This window comes from Suncus etruscus, chromosome X, assembly GCF_024139225.1.
Source record: "Suncus etruscus isolate mSunEtr1 chromosome X, mSunEtr1.pri.cur, whole genome shotgun sequence".
Lineage (NCBI taxonomy): Eukaryota > Metazoa > Chordata > Mammalia > Eulipotyphla > Soricidae > Suncus > Suncus etruscus.
In genome coordinates, this window is record NC_064868.1 from 85,466,671 (window position 1) to 85,482,551 (window position 15,881).

The window sequence follows — 15,881 nt, forward strand, 5'->3', positions numbered from 1 at the left end:
AATTTGGTCGAGATGAAATGAAATAACACTTATAATACACTTAGGATAACACCTGGCAAATAGACAACACAATAAACATTAAAAATTGATAAAACCAGTAAAGCCACCCACCAGTCCATTACTTTGTGCCTCAGTATTCCAATTGCTAAATTTAACATTCAGGGGTTTAGTTAAATAAATTTGTTCCAGGGAACATATTTGGCCAATCACAAATCTGGGGTTTCAATGAATACATGTGTCTACAAAGTCAGTGGCCTTGCCCTTATTTGTTGCTGCTTTATTGAGATTCCTAACATGGCTGGATATGCTTGTAAGCTTCCTGCTGCTATTCATGCTTTCTCACTTCAGTAGGCAATTCTGGGGAATCGTTCACTTCAGGACTCGTTCCTCAGTCTTCAAAGATTTGTTTGGTCGTCAGTTCTCAGTTTCTCCCCATGGCCCCTTTTCAAGTGTTCTTTACTATGAATGAATGATAGTGTTACTTACTACTGTTAGAGCTTTAGCTGGATTCAAATGCACTTCTGGGTTTATGCAAAGAAAAAAATTGTACAATCTCTACATAATAGACATAATTCCTTTTCCATGCCTTATAAGATAAATGTCTATTTATATTGGGGAGGAGGCAGCACTGTGTATAGGGAAAATGCCATACTTGCTGTGCTATCACTCCAGCCCCCCATCAAGGGCTTTTCTTTCTTTTTTCCTTCTCTAATATATTTTTATTTAAACACCATAGTTACCAGGTTGTTAATGGTACAGTTTTTTTTCACAGATTAAATTGTTGATGATTGAGTTACATACAGTTTATAACAACTGTGTATTTCCTGCCACCAATATCAACAGTTTCCCTCCCACTTACCCTCTCCTGCCTGTCTTTGGGCAGATGTTTTATTTCTCTCTCTCTCTTTAACTCTCACTCTCTTTGTCCATCTCTTTGCTTTTGCTACACTGTGGTTTGTACTACTGCAAATGAAGAGGTGCCATGATTTTTTTTTCATATTAGATCTCTATTCTTTCATTTTCGGGGGGGGTGGTTTGAGCCACACCTGATGATGCTCAGGGGTTACTCCTGACTATGCACTCAGAAATCGCTATGGCTTGGGGAACCATATGGGACAGCAGGGGATTGAACCACGGTCTGTCTTAGGTTAGTGTGTAGCAAGGAAAACACCGTACTTTTGCACCACTGCTCCGGCCCCAAATCTTCTCTATTCTAACTGCACTCTTCTATCTTTGTGGCAAGATACCTATCATGGACTGGTCCTCCTGATTTTCGTTTACTGTCTCTAGATATCATTCTCTACGTTGTCTTCTATTTATCTTATATACCAGTGATGAGTGTGATTATTCTATGTTTGTACCTCTTCCTCTGACTCACTTTGCTCAGCATAATACTATCCATATCCATTCAAATATAATCAAAATTCATGACTATATTTCTTTAATTTTTATTGAGCCCAAAGTGAGTTACGAATCTTTCACAATAATATTTAAGGTACATAGTGATAATGAATAAGGGGGATTCCCATCACCAGTGTTGCCCTCCCTCCGTACCTTTTTCCAGCATGCATCCCACTTCTCCCTCCTTTATCCCCCAGGATGCTAGTGTAACTGCTCCTTACTTGTACAGCTTGTTGTAGACTGGATATAGATTCTGTTGTTGACTTTGGATTTGTTATTCAAGTATGATCATTTTTTATTTCCACTAAATATTCATATGACTGTCTAGTCCTGGTACAGTCCATTTTTCCCCTTCAAATTATGAGGCTGAGCAAGATGATTTCAGTAATGTGGTTCTGTTGGAAGTATAGAAATGAAAAGGGGAAGAAGAAAAAAAACCTAGAAGGAATTGTCTAGGTGTTATAAATATGAATTTAGAAGAAGAAAAGAGGAAAAGGGGGGAAGGTGGGGAAAGGTAACAAAACAATACAAGAGAAAAAGAAAAAAGAAAAAGAAAACCAATGAAGCCATAACAAAAATACAAAAAAGGCAAAGAAAGAGCAAACATAAACCCAAACCAGCAACTATGAAAGACAAGCAAAAAAAAGACAAAAGAACAAAAAAAACCCCACAAACACCCATACCTATCCAAAAAGACAAAGTAAAAGAAAAAAACACAAACACCCATGCATATCAAACAACAAAAACCCTAACCAACAACTACTTAAAAAGGTTTGCGTTTCTTCTTATCTTCCTTCCTGCTTTTTCTTTTTCTTTCTTTTCTTTTCTTTTTTTTTTTCTTATTTTTTTTTATTTTTGCATAGGCATAGAAAGTATTGGGGGAAATTGGAGAAGAAATTCCTTTGGCCTAAGAGATACAGGGTTTCCCTGCTCTTGAAGCATACTGTCATGGGAACTACTACATATGTGTTCATTTTCACATCTCGAACTCTTTGTATGGTGCCAGGAAACTTTTTGCTCAGTTGTGAATGATAACATCAGGCCTCTGTAGGTAGAGATCTTGGTATTTGCATAGGTCATAGGACAAAGGCTAGGAGAGCGATTTTAAAGTAACTTAAGCAATATCCAACAATAGTAAGTATTCCAGCAATATTTATTATCATTAACATTTATCATAAAACTTCAATCGAGTTAATTTCATCTTTAATGTTCATAAGTTTCAGAAAAAGTTATTAACTTTATTTACAATTTTGCTGTCTTAAAATAAAGGAGACCCAGCTATAGATAAATTCCACTACAAAGAGCAGCATAGTTTTGGTTTATCTTTGGGAAAATATATCTTAAACACCTTAATAAATGCTACTTAGTGTACCACTGATACTACTGTTAACATGGATGTCCAGGAAATTTCCTATATCCCCTACCAAGGATAATTATACAGACCTGGAATAATTGATGTATATGGAATTCACGGAAATAGTGGTTTTTAGAGCATGTAGAGTCTCTTTTCCTAATGGCTACTAGGCCATTGGAGACCATTTGTTGTCCATATCCTGTTTTTCTGTAGAATCCCATGGTTTTCAGTTCCAGTTCAGACCTAGATGACTTTTCTATCATTAATTTACCTCTTTAGTCTTCCATCTACTTTGAAATTTTAGCCGACCAGCTCATTTTATGCTGTTCCATTTGTTTTCCAATATTTCATAGCTGGTTGTATACAAAAAGAAATGGAGAGACTGGAGAGATAATAAGAGTGAGCAAGGTACTTGCCTTGCACATAGCTGACCAGGTTAATTCTTAGTACTGCATATAGTTCCCTGAGCTCCACTAGAAGTGAACCCTGAGTGCAGAGGCAGGAGTTAGCTCTGAGCACAGCTGCTTGTGCCTCCCATAAAAGGAAAAGTATATACAGGTAAAAAGGTTTCTCTGAATCATGTTAAGCTCAGTCTAGAAATATGTATATATATCAGATTTGACACATGCCCCCAACTCCCACAATAAAAAGATGGACTTTAAGATATTCATATAAGCATTCATTTTAGTTTAGTTTAGTTTAGTTTAGTTCTTATTGTTGGGCCACACCTAGTGGCACTCAGGGACACTCTCAGCACTGGGCTCAGGGAACCATGCAGTACTGAGGATAAAACTTGGGTCTCCATTATACTAAGCATGAATACAGCCCACTAAGCTGCTTTTATCACCATAGGAACTACATCAATTAGTAATGTTTTGTGGTCACACCCCATGGTGCTAGGGAATTACTCCTGGCTCTATGCTCAGGACTCACTCCTGCAGATGTTAGGGAGACTATTTCTGACGCTGAAGATGTAACACAGGTCAACCACGTGCAAGACAATTGCCATACCCACTGTACTATCCATCCCTAGGCATTCTATTGCAAAAAGAAGAAAAAAATGCCTTGAGTTCAGAGAGAGGCCAGTTAAGTTACCTGAGACTCTCAGAGCAGATCATTTTACTGTGTGCTTTTCTCTCTAGTCTGTGCACTCCAGCAAGGACCACAAACCAAGAGTCATCCACGATGATTCTCTTGTCTACATTGTCAGATGCTGGCTACTCTTTCTAGCGTCTAGGACAGTGGTGGACAACCTTTTTTTGAGAGCCACATTTTTAAAACCTAGGGCAGCAGACAGAGGATGTTGCCTCAACGCTGCGGCACCACACAGAAAGTCACAATCCCCCATACCACATGACCCACCACCGGGGCTGCACACAGGGCGCGCACTGACAGAGGCTAGGAGCAGAGTCCTGACTCCTGGAGCGGCTGTCGGGCACATAGAAGAGCTGTATTAAAAAGTGGAAAGAGCTGCATGTGGCTCGCGATCCTTGGCTTGCCGACCACTGGTCTAGGATGATTAGACGTTAGAGTAGAGAATGCTTTAACACAATGCACATTTCATTGTGTCTTATTTGCTTAATGGTGCATCTGCTTCAAGATATTTTGAAAATAAAATCAGAAGCATAAAATAGCTTTCCAAATCAATAGCTTAATATCTTTATTACAGATACTCCTCCCATTAATCTTAGTCTCCTTATAAAATGATGGGTCACTCTTGATGTAGCAAGAAAATAATACTGCCTTTTCAATGGTTTAGGCTTAAAAATATATTGTAATATGATTTTTTATTGTAGGAATATGAGTATAGTTAAATAAAACCTGAAGTAGTTAAATAAAACCTGAAGTAGTTAAATAAATTATTTTGCTCAGAAATATTTTTTTCTATTTCACATTTTATAAGGAAACAAAAATCTTTTGTTTATTTTATGTGTACTGCATACCTGCATTCTGACATTTAAATGTAAATGCATCAGATATAATCCAATATCTCAATTGAGTTGTATTTCACAGGAATCTAACTCCTTAATGGAATTCTCTAGGCTATACTTGAAACCTTATCAATGTGGAGAGGATTTTGTAAATGGCCATAAATGTTAACCATTAATTTCATTATTGCAATGATAATCTTCAATTTAGCAAGCTAGAAAGCAAATTGCTTCTTTAAAAGCTAGGTGCATGAAATCATACTCATTATGAAAATGGCTCTTCTCATTTCCAGGAAGTGATTTTCACAACATTCGTCATTTTCTGTCCCAGAGTGTAGGTTATTTTAAAAAGGAAGTTGAAATGTAGGTATTAATGTCATGGTTATTCATCAACTTTGAAAAAAAACGTTACAATGGGAAGGATTCTTGGAGACCATTTATTCTTTCGCCTTTTTCAGAGAAAGAAAGTGAGGGCAAGAGAGGGGACGGATTGCATTTGGCTACGCTTTCACTTTAAGTGGAAAGAAGCTCCATAACTCTGTGTGTGTGAGAGAGAGATAGAGACTGGAACAGAAACAGAGATGGGCAAAGAGATAAAATCAGTAAGATTGATCAAGTACAGTCAAAGCACTTTATGTAGCTCTTTTGTTTGGTGACAATGCTTTAATTCATTTAACTATACTTATGGAAAAATGGGGAAATGCTGTCATTCTTGTTTACATGCATTTCCACATCAGATGGCCATGGACACAGAATGATGGCAATTTTACTATAAACTGCAGTTATGAAAATGGAGAAATGCAAAAGTTCACAAGGTTCAAGGAAGTAAAGAGAATCCAAGACAGAACTTCACAGAGCAGATTTGTTAGACATATATCTGTTATAGTATGAATTTTTATCACAAATATTTACAATCATTTGTGTACTAAATGGCTTAAGAACCAAAACCCGCAGTGTATATTAAAACATCAATGTTCAATTTGATTTTGGGCCCTGGGCCATTCCATCTCCATTCCTAGTTTTATAATGCTTTACTGTCCTGAGTAAGAGATCATTTGCATGGGTGTCTGTGGTCTAAGTATCTTTGCACTGATGCCACAGTCCATTCAACATAAGCCCTTTATAAGCTATCGGGAGGGTTAGAAAATTATTATGGGAGGGAGGGACTTCAGAGCATAAAAACCGGCTAACCTTTGCAAAAGCTGGCTCCCTGTGTGTGACACCAGGCGGGGAAAATCCGCGAAAGTACACCGGCCCAGTGGGGCTCAGCTGTGAAAGACTGTGAGTGTGACCTGTCTATGTCTGTCTACTGTCCTCTTGCATGAAACTCTTGCGAGTGGGGCAAAAAGAGCCTCCAGAAACCTCGCTCGCCCAGACGCCATTTTCAGGGAGGGACTTCAGAGCATAAAAACCGGCTAACCTTTGCAAAAGCTGGCTCCCTGTGTGTGACACCAGGCGGGGAAAATCCGCAAAAGTACACCGGCCCAGTGGGGCTCAGCTGTGAAAGACTGTGAGTGTGACCTGTCTATGTCTGTCTACTGTCCTCTTGCGTGAAACTCTTGCGAGTGGGGCAAAAAGAGCCTCCAGAAACCTCGCTCGCCCAGACGCCATTTTCAGGGAGGGACTTCAGAGCATAAAAACCGGCTAACCTTTGCAAAAGCTGGCTCCCTGTGTGTGACACCAGGCGGGGAAAATCCGCGAAAGTACACCGGCCCAGTGGGGCTCAGCTGTGAAAGACTGTGAGTGTGACCTGTCTATGTCTGTCTACTGTCCTCTTGCGTGAAACTCTTGCGAGTGGGGCAAAAAGAGGCTCAGAGGAGCACGGCCGCGTAGCGAAGCAGAGCGGCCGTGCACTCTTTCTAAGGAAAGAGCTCCATTGCAACAAGAAGGAAAAATCACACTAAGAACGGCGCTATATCACAGAAGCAAACATTTCTCTCTGGACTGTCTTCTCTGTTGCATGCTCGGGCCTAAGATTTGACCCAGTGTGAGGCTTCATCCACGGAGGACTCCCCTCCCTTAGAGGCAAGTCAGCCCATCCAGAAAGGGAGGAGCCAGAGGAGTGTGCTGCCTACATCATATAGACAATGAATACCACCACATCACGTAGAAAAACCCACAATACAAGTGTGACAATGGGGAAACAACGCAGGCCAGCATCAGACATAGAAAATGAAGATGACAATTCTGAGGACCAGATAATGACTGAACAACTAATCAACCTCTCAGATAAGGACTTTAGACTAGCAATATGGAAGGTGCTCAACAGACTCCAAGAAACCATGGATCGAGTTGAACAGAACACTAATAAGAACCAAGAAAATATGAAGGCAGAAATGACAAAACTCCAAACTGAAATAACATGTCAACTAACAGGACTGAAAAAGTCAGTAAACGAAGTGAATGACAAAATGGATAAGCTCTGGGACAGGGTATCAGAAGCTGAGAATAGAATTGGTGCTGTGGAAGATGAGATACATAACAATTCCATACAGCAGGAGAGATTGGACAAAAAACTTAAAGCAAATGAGCAGACAATGGAAAAATTAGTCAAAGAATGGGAACAGACGAAAATAGAAGTCTATGATAAGATCAACAGAAACAACTTAAGAATCATTGGAGTCCCAGAGACCCAGGAAGAAAATTTCCAGGAAGAATCAATGGTCAAGAACATCATTAAAGAGAAACTTCCAGAGTTAAAGAATATATGTGATCAAATCCTGCATGCCCGAAGAGTACCAACCAAAAGAGACCCCAGAAAAACCACCCCAAGACACATCCTAGTCACAATGACAAATCCCACAGATAGAGACAGAATTCTGAAAACAGCAAGATCAAAAGGGGAAATCATGTTCAAGCAAGCTTCCCTGAGATTTACAGCAGACCTGTCACCAGAAACGCTCAATGCCAGAAAGCAGTGGTGGGATATTGTGACAAGACTGAATGAAATGAATGCTTCACCCAGAATACTATACCCAGCAAAACTCACTTTCCGGTTTGATGGAAGAATACATGGTTTCACAGACAAAAAACAGCTCAGAAACTTCACAGACACAAAACCAGTCTTAAGAGAAAAACTGAAAGACCTAATCTAAGACAAGACTACCCAAAAGACACACCAAATTTTGAAATAAAGATGGCGTTAAATCCCAGGACAATTCTTTCTCTCAACGTCAATGGACTAAATGCACCAGTTAAGAGACACAGAGTGGCTAAATGGATCAAAAAACTCAATCCAACCTTCTGCTGCCTACAAGAAACGCACCTGAATAGTCAGAACAAACATAGACTCAAAATAAAAGGCTGGAGAAAAGTTATCCAAGCAAACAACACCCATAAAAAAGCTGGAGTGGCCATACTAATATCAGATAATGCAAACTTTATACTCAGGAAGGTTGTAAGGGACAAAGACGGACATTTTATATTAATCAAGGGGTACGTAGAGCAGGAAGAATTCACTCTCCTAAACATATATGCACCGAATGAGGGGCTAGCAAAATATTTAATACAACTGTTGACAAATCTGAAAAATAATATCAACAACAACACAATAATTGTGGGGGACCTTAACACGGCTTTGTCAACACTGGACAGGTCAACCAGACTGAAACCCAACAAGAATATACTAGACCTGAGGAGAGAAATGGAAGAAAGAGGCCTAGTGGATATATATAGGACACTCCATCCCCAGAAACCTGGATACACATTCTTCTCCAATGTACATGGGACATTCTCCAGGATAGACTACATGCTGGCACATAAAACATACCTCCATAAGATCAAGAGGATAGAAATTTTGCAGACTACCTTCGCTGACCACAAGGCTCTGAAATTATTTGTGAACTCCAAAGGGACTCAGAAGAAACACTTTAACACCTGGAAGTTAAACAGCCTCATGCTCAATAACCAGTGGGTCCGAGATGAAATCAAGGAGGAAATAAAAAGGTTCCTGGAAACAAATGACAATAAAGACACAAACTCTCAGAACTTATGGGACACAGCAAAAGCAGTACTGAGAGGAAAATTTATAGCTTTGCAAGCACACATCAGGAAGGAAGAAGGAGCTTACCTGAGTAGCTTAATGACACAGCTAATAGAACTAGAAAATGCTCAACAAAAGGACCCAAGAGTAGGAAGACAGAAGGAAATAACAAAGCTGAGAGCAGAAATCAACGAAGTGGAAACTCAAAAAACAATCCGAACGATCAACGAAAGCAGAAGTTGGTTCTTTGAAAAAATAAACAAGATTGATAGACCACTGGCAAACCTAACAAAGAAAGAGAGAGAGAGAAACTTGATAACTCGTATCAGGAATGAAAAAGGAGAGATCACTACTGATATGACAGAGATTCAAAGGGTAATCAGAAACTACTTTGAAAAACTCTATGCCACTAAAAATGAGAACCTGGAAGAAATGGATAAATTCTTGGACTCTTATAATCTTCCACGGTTGAAGGAAGAGGATGTAGCATATCTAAACACCCCCATCACCATTGATGAAATTAAAACAGTAATCAAATGTCTGCCGAAAAACAAAAGCCCAGGTCCAGATGGATTCACTAATGAATTCTATCAAACTTTCCAAGAGGAACTACTGTCAATCTTGGCAAGACTCTTTCATGAAATTGAACAAACAGAAACACTTCCAAATAGCTTTTATGAAGCCAACATCACCTTGATACCTAAACCAGTCAGAGACGCTACCAAAAAAGAAAATTACAGACCAATATCGCTGATGAATGCAGATGCAAAGATCCTCAACAAAATCCTGGCAAATAGGATTCAATGCCTCGTTAAGAAGATCATCCACTACGATCAAGTAGGTTTCATCCCAGGAATGCAAGGCTGGTTTAACATCCGTAAATCTATCAACATAATACACAACATCAATAACAAGAAAAATAAAAACCACATGATCATATCAATAGATGCAGAGAAAGCATTTGATAAGGTCCAACACCCATTCTTGATCAAAACTCTCAGCAAGATGGGAATGGAGGGAACCTTTCTCAATATAGTGAAGGCCATCTACCACAAGCCAGTGGCAAATATTATCCTCAATGGAGAAAAACTGAAAGCCTTCCCTCTAAATTCTGGCACAAGACAAGGCTGTCCTCTCTCACCACTCCTATTCAACATAGCACTGGAAGTACTTGCTATAGCGATTAGGCAAGAAAAGGATATCAAGGGAATCCAGATAGGAAAGGAAGAAGTCAAGCTCTCACTGTTTGCAGATGACATGATACTCTACTTAGAAAACCCTAAAGACTCTATCAAAAAGCTTCTAGAAACAATAGACTCATATAGCAAGGTGGCAGGCTACAAAATTAACACACAAAAATCAATGGCCTTTCTATATACCAATAGTAATAAGGATGAAATGGACATTAAGAAAACAACCCCATTCACAATAGTACCACACAAACTCAAATATCTTGGAATCAACTTGACTAAATATGTGAAGGACCTATACAAAGAAAACTATAAATCTCTGCTCCAAGAAATAAGAGAGGACACACGGAAATGGAAACACATACCCTGCTCATGGATTGGCAGGATTAACATCATCAAAATGTCAATACTCCCCAAGGCATTATACAGATTTAATGCCATCCCTCTAAAGATACCCATGACATTCTTCAAAGAAGTGGATCAGACACTTTTGAAATTCATTTGGAACAATAAACACCCTCGAATAGCTAAAGCAATCATTGGGAAAAAGAATATGGGAGGAATTACTTTTCCCAACTTTAAACTGTACTACAAAGCAACAATTATCAAAACAGCATGGTATTGGAATAAGGATAGGTCCTCAGATCAGTGGAATAGGCTTGAATACTCAGAAAATGTTCCCCAGAGATACAACCATCTAATTTTTGATAATGGAGCAGGAAATCCTAAATGGAGCAGGGAAAGCCTCTTCAACAAGTGGTGTTGGCACAATTGGATAGCCACTTGCAAAAAATTAAACTTAGACCCCCAGCTAACATCATGTACAAAGGTAAAATCCAAATGGATTAAAGACCTCGATATCAGCCCCAAAACCATAAGATATATAGAACAGCACATAGGCAAAACACTACAGGACATTACAGGCATCTTCAAGGAGGAAACTGCACTCTCCAAGCAAGTGAAAGCAGAGATTAACAGATGGGAATATATTAAGCTGAGAAGCTTCTGCACCTCAAAGGAAATAGTGCCCAGGATACAAGAGCCACCCACTGAGTGGGAGAAACTATTCACCCAATACCCATCAGATAAGGGGCTAATCTCCAAAATATACAAGGCACTGACAGAACTTTACAAGAAAAAAACATCTAACCCCATCAAAAAATGGGGAGAAGAAATGAACAGACACTTTGACAAAGAAGAAATACGCATGGCCAAAAGACACATGAAAAAATGTTCCACATCACTAATCATCAGGGAGATGCAAATCAAAACAACGATGAGATACCACCTCACACCCCAGAGAATGGCACACATCACAAAGAATGAGAATAAACAGTGTTGGCGGGGATGTGGAGAGAAAGGAACTCTTATCCACTGCTGGTGGGAATGCTGTCTAGTTCAACCTTTATGGAAAGCGATATGGAGATTCCTCCAAAAACTGGAAATCGAGCTCCCATACGATCCAGCTATACCACTCCTAGGAATATACCCTAGGAACACAAAAATACAATACAAAAACCCCTTCCTTACACCTATATTCATTGCAGCTCTATTTACCATAGCAAGACTCTGGAAACAACCAAGATGCCCTTCAACAGACGAATGGCTAAAGAAACTGTGGTACATATACACAATGGAATATTATGCAGCTGTCAGGAGAGATGAAGTCATGAAATTTTCCTATACATGGATGTACATGGAATCTATTATGCTGAGTGAAATAAGTCAGAGAGAGAGAGAAAAACGCAGAATGGTCTCACTCATCTATGGGTTTTAAGAAAAATGAAAGACACCCTTGTAATAATAATTTTCAGACACAAAAGAGAAAAGAGCTGGAAGTTCCAGCTCACCTCAGGAAGCTCACCACAAAGAGTGATGAGTTTAGTTAGAGAAATAACTACATTTTGAACTGTCCTAATATTGAGAATGTATGAGGGAAATGTAGAGCCTGTTTAGGGTACAGGCGGGGGTTGGGGGGGGAGGAGGGAGATTTGGGACTTGGGTGATGGGAATGTTGCACTGGTGATGGGTGGTGTTCCTTTTATGACTGAAACCCAAACACAATCATGTATGTAATCAAGGTGTTTAAATAAAAAAAAATTAAAAAAAAAAAGAAAATTATTATGGAAACACCTGGAAGGTCAAAGCAAATTGACCAATGGGTAAAGGTACGAAAAGTGTGAATAAGAAAGACAGAAAGGGGAGTGGAAAGTGACTTCAAGAGTGAGAAATACAGAGATGAGAAAGAAAATAAGAATGAGATTAAGAAAGGGCAATAAAGACCAGGAAATAATACTAAAGAATCTGAAATACCCTTATAGTAGTCTCTTGGAAATTCTGTCTTTTTGTATTTTTAGTTTCTAAAACATTTTAAAGACAAATATTTTAATTAAAAATTGTTTAGAAATATATGAAAGCTCATCATTATTTTTATACTATTATAACAATTATACTCATCCATAATACATTAAAATGACAATCTGATTTTAGAGTTTCTCACAAGGAAAACTTCCACATAACTCTATGGATTTGACATCACCAAAAGTCTGGAGCTATTAAGTGTTAGATCTTTTAAGAATGGGTGTTACTATGACTTGTGCAAATATCAAGATCTCTAGTTAAAAATGCCTGATTTTATCATCCACAACTGAGCAAAAAGTTTCCTGGCACCATAAAACGACCTTAGAGTGTGAAAACGAGGATGTACGGAGCCTGTAGTTGTTCCCATGAGAGTATGCTTCAAGACCGGAGAAACCCTGTATCTCTAGGCCAAGGGAATTCCCTTTCTAATTTCGTCAATACTTACTCTGCCTATACAAAAAGAAAAGCATATTTTTCATTCTCATTGTTATTACTTGGTTGTTATTTATTGTTTCTGTTGTGCTTTTTTGTAGTTGCTGGTTTTGTTTGTTTTTTTTTTTTTTTTTTGGGTTTGGATGCTTATTTTCTTTTTTCCCTTTCTTATTTTGAGCTGATATTTATAACCTCTAGAAGGACTCCTCCCAGTTTTGTTTCTTTTTTCTTTTCTTTTTGTTTTTCAAATAGAATAACATAATTTGAATCATCTTGTCCTGCCTCATAAATTGGGGGGGGATATGGTACCAGGACCAGTCGTATGAACATTGAGTAGAAATAATAAATGATCAGACTTAAACACCAAACCCAAAGTAAATGACAACAGAATTAATACCCAATCTACAACAAGCTATACAAAGAAGGGACCAGTTACACTAGCAGTCAGAGGGACAAAGGAGGAAGATATGAGATGTATTCTGGGAACAGGGGTGGAGGGAGGACAACACTGTTGGTGGGAATGCCCCTGATTCATTATGATTATGTACCTTATATATTACTGTGAAAGATCCATAATCCACTTATTTCACAATAAAAATTTTAAAAAATTACAATTAAAATTATACTTGTTCTATCAAAAAAAGAACAGGTGCTAGCAGGATTTTATTATTTTATTTTAAACTAATGATCCAGCAAAATTATGCATACTATTAAAGCCACAGGTAAGCAAATGTGCATTAAATGAGAGCTGCATCCTACTAAATAGCAATTAAACCACGAGACTTTGATTGTCACTTTTGCTATTGGCTCAGAAATCTAAACTGCCATAAACAGCAGCACCTTCATAGTGTTTCAAACTGCTTTCTCTAGCACATCAGTTTGGCAACCTAGCTGTAAATAGTGTCTAGGAATTACCTGGCTTAGATTCAGCAGTGTTCATAGATGGATGATTGATAAACAAAATGCCACCCATATAGACATTGAAACGTTATCCATCTGCAAAGAACAAGGACATTTTGACACATGAATAGAATGTAATGTGTCAACAAAATATTAATTATGGTAGAAGTCTACATTCATGAGGCCGCTAGAATATTCACATGTATGACACTAGAAACTTTTTTTGTAGGTACTAAGTCCTGGGATTATGGGGGGATAAAGGGAAATTGCTGCTTAATGAGAATAGGGTTTCAGTTGTACCAAGAAAGTTTTTGTATGTTCTGTTGGGGGTAGTAACACACTAAGATGTATTTGCTTAATGCTATTTAACTGTACACTAAAAATGTAAATTTTAAATACATTGTATTCATTTAGGGGGATAAATATACCCAAAGGTGATCAGGGGGCTTACTTATGTCTCTGTTATTGGAAATAACTCCTGATGGTATTCCAACATATCATATGTTGTAGATCAAACTGGGGTTGATCACATATAAAGCAAGCTTCTGAAACTTTGTACTAGCTCTTCAATCATCCCTATTTTACCAAGACTTTTAAAAATAGAAATGGATAAGTTTGGGAGGTTTTGAAAGGGAGAGCTTTGAGGGTTCTAGGGAAAAAGAGGTGGGAAAAATTGTGATGTAATTATAATGCACAAAAAATCATCACTAACAGTATTTATTGTTCATCACAGAATATTATCAATAAAAATTTAATATAGAAATAAAAATAGAAATCGGGGCCAGAATGATTGCGCAAGAAATAGGGTGGTTGCCTTGCAACGTACTAACCTTGGACAGACAGCAGTTTGATCTTTGGTGTCCCATATGGTCCCTCAAGCCAGAAGCAATTTCTGAGCATGTAGCCAAAAACCCCTGAGCATCACTGGGTGTGGCCCAAAAAGCGAAAAAAAATTAAAAAAAAAAGAAAGAAAGGGCTGAAGATAAAGCATAGTGGTAGGGCATTTGCCTTGCATGCCTGCCGGGGTCGATTTCTGAGCATAGAGCCAGGAGTAGCCCCTGAGCACAGCTGGGTGTGATCCAAAAACAAACAAACAAACAAACAAATAAATAAATAAATAAATAAATGAATAAATAAAAATAGAAGTTGGTCATTGTAGTAACTCCATGCTTGTGACATTTAGCTGTTGTCCTCAGTCCTTCATAATGCCTTTAAGGTACTGAGTATTTTAAAGAACAGTTTAACACCTCAGTAACAACTTTGCTCTCACTAACTCTCTAGAGCTCTTTTGGTGTAATGATTTCTTCTCTGTCAGAGCACCATTAAAATGGAGCCTATTAAATCCTTCCTCAAGTTAGACTTCTGTCATTTAGTATCATTCTTATAATTATATATTCTCTCAGATTACTGGCATTCCTTGCTCAGGGGCCAGGCCATTAATGATGAAGTGGGCGGAGTGGAAGTGTTTTGAACACGCTGAACTGTGCAGGTCTAAGTTACTCTGTGTTTGAATGCTCCAGTGAAGTACAGTGCATAGCATATAACCTTTGGGAATAATTGTTGGCCTTCTTTGTTTCTGTCTAAACAAAGTATTAGACATTTTCCCTACAGGTCATGTTCTGACCTCCTTATTTTCTGTCTACAGAAAGTATTAGTCATTTTCATATAGGTTATGTGCCCACACTGTCCACCAGCAAGGGTCTTCCCCCAGTGCATTCAGGGACAGAGGATATTTCCCCAGTTGATTAACAGGAAAAATGAAACAAATCCCAGGCTGATGAGCAGAAACACTTTATTCCATTCCAAGATTGCTTATATAGGATAAGAGAAATGGGATCCCTATAGGGTAACATCACATAGAAGAATAGCCTGGGGGTAAATGAGGTGCCAGAGGGAGGATAAGCATAAACATTGAGGTTTAAGAATGCCCATGGAGCTTCCCCAGGCCACATGCCTGGGCAAGCCGGTGAGTTGGGCCCCTTGGAGGAGCTTAAAGGTACCCTAGGATTTCCCCCATTATCCATTCAGCTCCTTAGGGAGGGTCTGGGTGGGGCTCCGAACTTCTGGCCTCCCAGCTTCTTGAAGGATCTCTCCTTCCTGGGAGCCGGGAGTCTAGCAGTATGGGGTTCGGAAGGCCTCCGCCACGCCGGAGGCCTCCTTAACCAGGCCTAGGGGGGTTGCGGGACTTGGGTAACCCCAGCACCCCTCTGCCGCCTTGCTCCAGATCTTCATGGCTTCCCCAGGCCACATGCCTGGGCAAGCCGGTGAGTTGGGCCCCTTGGTGGAGCTTGAAGGTACCCTAGGCTTTCCCCCATTATCCATTCAGCTCCTTA